Here is a 10337-nt window from a genome sequence, read left to right as displayed (position 1 = left end):
CACATGAGTTCACGTTATTTTTGACGTAAACTTGTGGAGGCCTATGTCCAGCAGTGGACTGTATAGGCTGTAATGATGATGATGATGCAGATGCACCATAAAACATACCATAAAAACCAAATATTTTAATAAAGCACGAAAACAAGACAATGCTCTTAATGAAACAATGATAATAATTAACATTGAACGTATCTTTAAGTCGAAAAAACTTTGCGAAACGTGAACATAATTTTATTCGAGATGCCAGAATTCGAAGTTTTTATTTCATTTATCTCAACTATGACTATAGAACCTCGGGGCTTTTCATGTAACTCAATGTCAATAATACAGTTTTTCCTTTTTTTTTTGTTGTGTAACTACATAGATCGGCAAACAAGCGTACGGCTCACCTCATGGTAAGCGATTACCGTAGCTTATAGACGCTTGCAACACCAGAAGCATCGCAAGTGCGTTGCCGACCCCATCCTCAGTTCCCCCTAGGAGTTATTTACATTTTAGCCTTTACAAAAAGAGAAAAATGATTCTAGTAGTTTTTTAGTGAAAATTGTGCCTGTCTTTCTGTGTTACGACTTGGTCCACATAGCTTGTAGTCAATATATAGCTTTATTATTTGCAATTTTTTTTTTCAAAATAATCTGACATCAAAATAAAATTATGCTTTTTTATTAGTCAGCCAGAATACAATACACTCGTACGTGAAGTACACATAAACACGTAGTAGTAATAAAATTAATACCCTAATAACTTCATGCTACACTAAGATATCTTTATGCAATATATAAAATTCTCGTGTCGCGGTGTTTGTAGTTAAACTCCTCCGAAACGGCTTGACCGATTCTCATGAAATTTTGTGTGCTTATTGGGTAGGTCTGAGAATCGAACAACATCTATTTTTCATCCCCCTAAATGTTAAGGGTAGTCCACACCTAATTTTTTTTTTTTTTTTTTAATTTTTAGATAAATTATTTAGTCTTACAACCCTAAATTTTCACCCTTCGACCACCAACCCCTATTTTTAAATAGCGTTTAGCCAAGACAACGTTTGCCGAGTCAGCTAGTTTTATTATATTATTTTATAGATATATTTTATATAGATATATTTTTTTATCTATAATATATATAAAAGCGAAAGGTCATTCATCACGAAATCTCCGAAACTATAACACCTAGAAACTTGAAATTTGGCAGATAGGTTCCTTATAGAGCGTTGGCATCCGCTAAGAACGGATTTTACGAAACTCGACCCCTAAGGGGGTAAAACGGGGGTTGGAAGTTTGTATGAAAGTTCTATGTTTTTGAAGTAAGATGCTTGATATTTAAAATGTATGCTTTGTAAATGATGAGATGGTGTTCAAATAATTTATATTTAGAAATCAACCCCCTTTTGGGGTTAAAACGGGGGATGGTAGGTTGACTCCCTCATCACGAAACCTCCGAAACTATAACAGCTACAAACTTGAAATTTGGCAAATAGGCTCCTTATAGGGCGTAAGCATTCGCTAAGAACTGATTTTACGAAACTCGACCCCTAAAGGGATAAAACGGGGGTCGGAAGTTTGTATGAAAGTCTTATGTTTTTGAAGTAAGAGACTTGAAATTTAAAATATATGCTCTATAGATGGTGAGGAGGTATCCAAAAAATGCATCGTAATCTATATATATATAAAAGAGAAAGGTCACTAACTCACTCATAACGAGAACTCACTCATAAAGAGAACTCACTCATAACGAGAACTCAAAAACCGCTGGATGGTCTATCCATCCAGGTTGGACAAAGATAAAATTTAGCAGAGAGATAGATTATAGTTAGCAGACGTCCGCTAAGAACGGATTTTACGATATTCCACCGCTAAGGGGGTTTAATTGGGGTTGATAGTTTGTATGAAACATATAAAGCCTGAAAATAAAACTAAAAATGTGGTGTATAGATAGGTTTTATAAAAATAACTATTAAATTATACTAAATTGTGCCTTTTAAAAAGTTACTCAGTGTGATAAGCATTTCAAGTGACTGACATAAAAAAATAATTTGCGTTAAACATCTTAATAGTAATGCATATCTTCATAACCACGCGGACGTAGTCGCGGGCAACAGTTAGTGTATTATAAAACGAAGTCCCTAGAAGTGTATGTTCAAAATTTACTAAACGGATTTTCATGCGGTTTTACCATTGGAGAGAGAGCTCCACCATTGGCAAGAGGAAGATTTACGGAACGGCTAAGCCGATTTTGATGAGAGTTTCACTGGAAATTTGCCGGGAAAACTTTGTGACACACTAATTTCAACGCGGGCGAAGCCGCGGGCATAGCTAGTTTATATATATGTATTTGTGTGTATATGTGTATATCTGAATGTATGTATATGTATGTAAATGTATTTGGTGTACATGAACGTATATGAGTATAATAAATTCATGTGTATGTTACATAACATTTTTGCGCCCTCCCCACACTCCTTATTTAGTCCTCTGCCCAAAGGCCCAACTGTACCTATATAAATTTCTATATAATTCTATATAAGTATATAGAAAACAGAACAGAAGTACGGGCTCTACTTCATCGATATATACAAAAACTTTTAATAACTATCGAGGTAATCTAGAGATAAAGAATATTCTGGAAAGATTTATTATTTTAATCTGTAAGTTAAATTGCTACACAATAGACATTGCCCTTAGTAAATGAGGATGTCTCTTGCAATTTTTGTGACCTTTTTATAGGATTAATATAATACTCCGCTGCCGTATCATATTTTTATGTTACAAACTCCGTTATTTTTATTCAATACTAGCTGTGTCCGCGGCTTCGTGCGTGTGAAATTTAACAAAAAAGTTATTATTCAAATCGCAGAGTTATAAAATCAATAAATTTCTAAAATAAATTAGCCCAAGTTACTCCTTACTACATCAGCTATCTGCCTGTGATGCCTGCCCGTCAAAATCGGTCCAGCAGTTTCAGAATCTAGCCGGAACAAACATACAGACAGACAGACAAAAATTGTAAAAAACGTTATTTTGGTATCATCATCATCATCATCATTTCATCCTATCACAGTCCACTGCTGGACATAGGCCTCCACAAGTTTGCGCTAAAAATGGCGTGAACTCATATGTACCGTGTGTCATTTACCGTGTTTAAATACGGATGCATTTAGTAAAAAGCGATTTTTTTTATATTACAAACTAACACTCCAATTTTATTTATTTGTATAGATTGATTCCCAGTAATATATTTTTTCTAAATCAAAGAAAAAGTACTTGGTAAAAAATAATAAGTACCGCAAAAAGGTTAATATTTTAATCGCTGTCAATTTCGATGTCATCACTTTTGAAGCGCTGTTTTAACGTCCGCTCAATTGTCAATGACCCACTTAGGATGTCATTATTGCTAGTTTGAACCCTAAACCTAATGGGACACAAACAAAATAAACAATCAACCTATTCTCAGCCCTCGTACCACAGAATAGAATACAATATTTCGTACAAAGTTCATCAACCCAGTAGCTGCACTTAACTGTATGTCAACCGTGATTTTATAACATTATGTTACATTGTGAGTACAGGGGATTACGGCCCTAAATACTTTGACTCAAGGGATTATTTTCGAGTGAACTATTTTTGACAAAGGTTACCTCCTGTTTTCGCGATTTGGTTAAGTTAGCACCTCTTAATTGAGAATCTCTTTATGTTCATATATGAAATAACCTGTGATTTATTATTAATTATTATGACATTGTTTTGTTGGTGCTAAAGTATTTAATTATTTAACTTTTGAGGTCGTTTTGAAGCTAATTATAAGAGCTAGACGGGCTCTGAAGGGCTTTGTTATTTAGCAGCTTAATACATTGTATAAAACATATATTTTGTAATAATTTAACCGCTGATTTTATGAAAGACTGGCTAAGCAACACAGCTTAACTGGCGTTAATTTGAAGAAAAAACATGCTTTCCTCAGTAAATGAGCTAATTTTTTCAATTCGAACGAGTGGTTCTTGAGATTAGCGCATTTAAACAAACGAACTTTTCAACTTTATAATATTAGTATAGATTTATACACTTATTAAAACAATTTAATATTATAAATTATCGTAATATGTATAAAAAGAAAAAATATTCATTATTTTCATACAAAGCCAGGAATACAGGCAACATATAAAAAGGTTAATAAATTTAAAAACTGTCAAGTTTAATGAAGACAAAGCAACGAGCGATGTCTAATTAACAACCTTTGTACGGGACCAAACCAAAAAACCAGACGTTCAATCATCGAAGAGGTCAGTTTTTTGTAAAAACGTAAAGAATGCCAATCACCGCGCTAATTTGCCATAGAATATTTTACGTAACGAATTCCATAAATCATCATTCAATTAAAATTCCCCAAATGCCTGAATGGTATTTATTAGTGTTGCCCAAATGCAAGAACAAGACGAGACTTAGCCAGTCTTGGTCTTGGTCTTGCGCCAATACACCTGGTCTTGGTCTTGGTCTTGGTCTTGCGCTCCCAGTCTTGGTCTTGGTCTTGGTCTTGCAGCAAGAGTCTTGCAAGTCTTGCAATTACCTATTAGTCTATTACTATTTATTAAAGTTTACTTTAAATCTTAGAAAAACGTATTAGAATTGGAACATTGTGAGCTTGAATTAACATAGCCATAGTAAAGATCAAGCAGATTAATAAATAACTGAAGATTTGATAAGAAATTCGAAAAATCAACTGACCTATATGTCGTTTTCCATGGAAGTAACTGTTTCTTAATAAACATTTATGATTTATAAGCTTACATTTGCTAAAACATGTAAAAAAACAAATTAATTACAATAACTTGACTGTATTTTAAAGAACAATACTTATCTGTCTAGAAAGAGATTGAACCCTCAACTTATAAGAAATTTAATAAAAGAGTTTTACGATTTATCATTTATTTGAATAAAAAATAAAATACAACACAAATCAACAGCTTTATCATTAGGTTATGATACTTTATATCAATTTTTTTGACCAAGAATTAATACAAAGTAACCATCTGGCTGACTCATCACTTAACCTATTTCTATGTTTTCTAATTACTAATGATGCTTTAGAAAATAACCTCTCAGCAGGTACTGAAGTTGCAGGTAAAAAATATTTAAGACGATAATTACATACTTAATATGTCGCACCCCTAGATGAAAACACCACTAACTCAAAAATACTTACGTAAGTTAATGGCGTTTTTGAAAGTATCGCATGAATAGCTACGCAGAGTTAAAATTCTTTTAACTGTTAAAAAAATATTCTTACCTGTCCACTTCTTCCAGCGGTTACTAAAAAGCTTGTGATATCTCCATTTAATTTTGGTTTAACAGGAAGAAATATTTCTGATTTCTTTTTGTGGAAAGATATTAGATGTTTTCTTAAGCCTGAAGTGTTTCTGTTTTTCATTTTTATTTCAATCTTTTTATGTTGGCACAATTTACAGAAGGCAGTTTGGGATGCATGAATTATTTCGAAAAACTCCTCAAATTTGCTTTTGGGTCTTTTAGATCTGTGACTTAAACTCTCGTTACTCGGACTAGAATAATTTGAATCTTCGTCACTCATATTAAATTGTACACGTGATACGTTTTTAGAAAACAACGAGAATTAGTAAAAACAATTATTAAGTTAGACTCGAAGCACAGCTCAATTGGAAATGACTGGAATTAAAATAATTCCTTTATTTATAGTACGTTTCCTTGCTTTCTACCGCGCCGCCTCGCCACGTGCCGGCTCTATGAAAAGGATGCCGCCGCAAATCAAACAATGCCGCGTGCGGCGTACAAACACACACTAAATATTACCTACTTGTACAGACGCGACGCGTGAATAAAATATATGTAAAGAATTAGTGCCAATCAGTATTCTTTACATATAAGTGAATGTTTTGGCGTACATCTATACTAATATTATAAAGCTGAAGAGTTCGTTTGTATGTTTGATGACAGAAGTTTTAAAATAAATAAATAAGTCCTGAACGTCACTATACCTCCAAAGTTACGATTCCTCGTGGACGAAGTCGCGGGCACAGCTAGTAAATACTTACTCTCATCATCTCTCTCAGAGATATTCGGGCTGGTAAGTAATACAAAACTCTTATCGCAGGCTTTTTATTTTATTAGTAGGTAAGTACCTACGCTTTTTATATTATTTTATTAGTTTTGTAGAATTTTTTTACACGTTTCAAGTATATTTAAAAGTGGCTACAATATTTATTAAACGGGTGATATTTGAACACTTTTTGCTATTTTTTCTTGTAAAAACTTAAGAAATATAATGACTAAATGTACAATAATAGTACCTAAGTAATTAGTTTAAAACCATATAAGTAATCAATATTATAATATATACTTACTAGAATGAATTAATATGACATCTACTACCTATCCTTACCATTTTATCCTAATCATAATACTACTTGCGTGATCAGTATAATGTATTCATTTTCATTCTAAGCACTCTGAAACTTATTTATTCTTTGGAACACCTGTAGGTACTCTTAAAATTCGAAATTATTTTGCATGAGTATACCTACGCCCTATGGCGGCAATCAAATAGTGTCAAATGTTATGATTTCGGCGTGGCGGCAACGATTGTTTTAGATTTCAAAAGAAGCCGCCGGCGCGTGTATCATAACCATGTACTTCCGAAAAGCGGCAAATTTCTTTGAGAAGTAAGTACAAAACCTTTGATGCCGCATTATCAAAGTGCCGATGGTTAAAACATAACTATGCATGCACTCAGTTTGATTTTAATAGATATTTTTTTATTCGCTATGTTTATGGTATTAGTCGTAATGCGCATAGGTCCAGTTTTTCATATTCTTTGATACAGTTTTTTGCGTCTCATAGAATTCCTAAGCGTACCTACTAACTACTCAGTGAAATAGCGCTAAGTCCTAGCTGCAAGACGCAAGAGTCTTGCAGGCTATGTCTTGTTCTTGCTCAAGTCTTGCACGGTCAGTCTTGGTCTTGGTCTTGCTAAAAATACGCGGTCTTGTTCTTGGTCTTGGTCTTGCAAAAACGCAAGAACAAGACCAAGACTGCAAGACCAAGACTGAATTTGGGCAACACTAGTATTTATGCTCAAAAATAGCCACGAATTTGTTCACATCAAGTTTTTTGAGATATAGTTTGTTTTTTTCTATTTTATTTTTTTAAACGAAATCAAGGTAATTATTATAAGTCAAACTCCGATCCTTCTCCTACATGGGGAAAGAGGTCTATGCCCAACAGTGGGATATTACAGGCTGAACCATCATTTTTTTTTTCGTTATAAGCTGGAAGACTGTATCAAACGGAGTAATCAGTTATAACAATCAATCGATATTGACGGTAAAATTATCACAAAATCTTGATATGATCTAACTCCAATAATCGTAAGAGTCTGTAATTGTCTGTAAGAGACCACTGTTAGTGACCGCCAGTTATTATTTTTTTTTAACTTAACAATATTATCATTTTTCCTTGTTTAATTTCAAATGTGCAATAAAGTATTAAATAAATAAATAAGCTGCGCAATTAGATTATCGTCATGGTGTCAGTTGATGGCACAGTTGATAGTTGAATACCGTTTTGATAATTTGGAGTAAATATAGTAAAACTTATTTCTAAGTCTTTATTACATCAACATATAGACAAGTAATAATTATATTTTCTTTGGACTCTACATTCTAAAACTTTGAGTATCTCAGGAACTTTACACAGGCGACATCGCGGGCACGACTATGTATTTGTCCATAATTTACAGTAATTGCTTTTTAACCGATTTCCAAAAAAGGAGGAGGTTCTCAATTCGAATGTATTTTTTTTTATTTATGTTACATCAGAACTTTTGACCGGGTGGACCGATTTCGACAAATTTTTTTTTTAATCGAGAGGTGGTGTATGCCAATTGGTCCCATTTAAATTTATTTGAGATCTAACAACTACTTTTCGAGTTATATCTAATAATGCGTTTTTACTTGACGCTTTTTTCGTCGACCTACGTTGTATTATACCGCATAACTTTCTACTGGATGTACCGATTTTGATATTTCTTTTTTTGTTGGAAAAGACATATCCCTTGTTTGCTACCATGATCAGGACACCAGGATCTGATGATGGGATCCCAGAGAAATCGAGGGAAACTCTCGAAAATCCGCAATAACTTTTTACTGGGTGTACCGATTTTGATAATTTTTAATTTTATCGAAAGCGGATGTTTATCATGTGGTCACATTTAAATTTTATCGAGATCTGATAACTACTTTTTGAGTTATCTATGATAACGCATAGTTACTTGACTATTTTTTCGTCGATCTACGTTGTATTACTCGTCGATGTAATTGAAGTCGGTTTTTTCTTTCGTTTGCGAGCAAACACAATTATTTTTATTGTTAAGTTTTAAACAACTAATTAAGTATTACTAATAATGTCACGTTCACTAGTTTTTTAATTTAAATATTTACTAAAAAGTTTTAAAAATGAAAATAGAGTGAGATGCCTATATGTATGAGAGAGAAAGAGAAAGGCGTATACACATTACCTGTCGAACAAATGGTTCGCAATAACAATACTCTCATTTGTATTGTTGAGTATGAAACCTTTGTTAGTTTTTAAATTCCGGAATTTCGGTATAAAGGGATCCTTCTGGAATTCCAGAATCCAAAAACAAGATTCAAAGCATTGCCATTTTTATTCAAAACGTACCTGCGTCAAAATTCGCTAAAACTAACAATAAACACAGCAGCGGTGAAAGTCAAAAACAGTAAAAAACAATAACAAATGAAGTTCCATCTCTCTACGAGTTGCAAACCTCGAACAATACGTACCTATTATAAATAACGCCCGACGTACCTAACTGTAATACAATAGACACTCAAACAAAATATATATACATAAATATTAAGCAAAAAAAGTTGTTTATTTGTTAATTTAGTTCAAAAAATTTATTCGTAACTTATGAAAATAATTAATGCTCTAAAGTCACCTTTATTTTAAAACGCAGAAGAAAATTTTACTTTGCAATATAAAATATTTTCTCTTATTTTTCAAAAAAAATTTACCGCTTCCATAAATTACGGAACTATAAAGTGACAAAAAGAAATCGGAAACTACAAGCAGATTGAGAAAAAGAGAGGGTTGTAAAAAAAGTTAAAAATAGAACTCAAACGTAATTTACAAAAGAAATTGAATTATTTAAAAGTAACAAAGAATGTAGAAAATAAACTCACAGTAGCGAAAGAGACCAATCTGACGAAGGCCATATTTTTTTACGACATAAGATATCACGACCCTGTCAAGACAACACGAAAAGAAATCACGACACGGATATGTCAATATTGACAGGATTTACTGAATATCATATTCAAAAACAAATCCCCAAAATTTAATTATGATTGAAGTCTCAACTGGAACGTGAAATTTCTATTTTGTCTTCTCAATTTAACGTGACATTAGCAAAATGACATGTGTCAAAATGACACGAGTAAAAGCGGTTGAACTAACCGTAATAAACAAATAAAACATATAATTAAATTGTCATATGTTTTAGAGATTAATTTAGTTTTTAATCTGAGATTATATTATGTACACGTAGTTAAATATTATAGCAAACATTTTATTATTTACATCAGTAAATTCGGAAGCATTTTTTTTCTACTTTACTGGGTTTTTTTTTACTTTAACTGTAAAAAGAGCTATTGGTAAGACATAATTATGACCTGTACAGGCTTACTTTTGAATTTGTATAAGAAAAAAAAATTAAAATACCTATTACATTCAACATAATGTTAAAATATTAACGCATGTGAACCCGCACGTGACTTCAAGTCTAGTAAACAATATTCTTATCAAACATTACAACGCCATATCGTCTGTTCATGCGTCATGCCCAATGCCATTTTTATGTGACGTAGAATTGGCTGCGATATTTCGTCGACTCTGCCACAGCTGAGGTGTCCGAGTGGTTAAGGAGTTGGACTTGAAATCCAATGGGTTCTACCCGCGCAGGTTCGAATCCTGTCCTCAGCGATTAATATTTTTTTATTTTTATATTGTTTTTTATTTTTTTTTTATGGCAGTCTCGTACCTTCATGGAGTGATTCTGACCATTTTCGTTTCATGCATTTATAAAAAAAAAATTATACACATAAATAATTTTTTAATCATTTTTTTTATGATCGTAAAAATGTTGAGTATTGGAGACGTTCATCACAATTGTCTATTTCATTTCGTTATTCGCTTTTCGCTTTATTTCACCCGAGTTTACTTTTAATTTTACGATCACTTTTGCTCTGTTATGCTCTGCTGCTATTTTAATACTAAAGTACTTCTACATAATGC

At 32.7% G+C, this 10337-nt stretch overlaps 1 non-coding gene across 1 annotated transcript; it reads left to right on the top strand.

The window, feature by feature from the left end:
- Nucleotides 1–9943: 9943 nt before the first annotated feature.
- Trnas-uga lies at nucleotides 9944–10025 on the top strand. Its single transcript has one exon. It is a non-coding gene; the product is annotated as a tRNA-Ser (tRNA).
- Nucleotides 10026–10337: the final 312 nt, after the last annotated feature.

The sequence above is a fragment of the Melitaea cinxia genome, chromosome 5, assembly GCF_905220565.1.
Source record: "Melitaea cinxia chromosome 5, ilMelCinx1.1, whole genome shotgun sequence".
Lineage (NCBI taxonomy): Eukaryota > Metazoa > Arthropoda > Insecta > Lepidoptera > Nymphalidae > Melitaea > Melitaea cinxia.
Note: the sequence above shows the minus strand (reverse complement) of the source record. Positions and strands in the feature narration are given on the sequence as shown.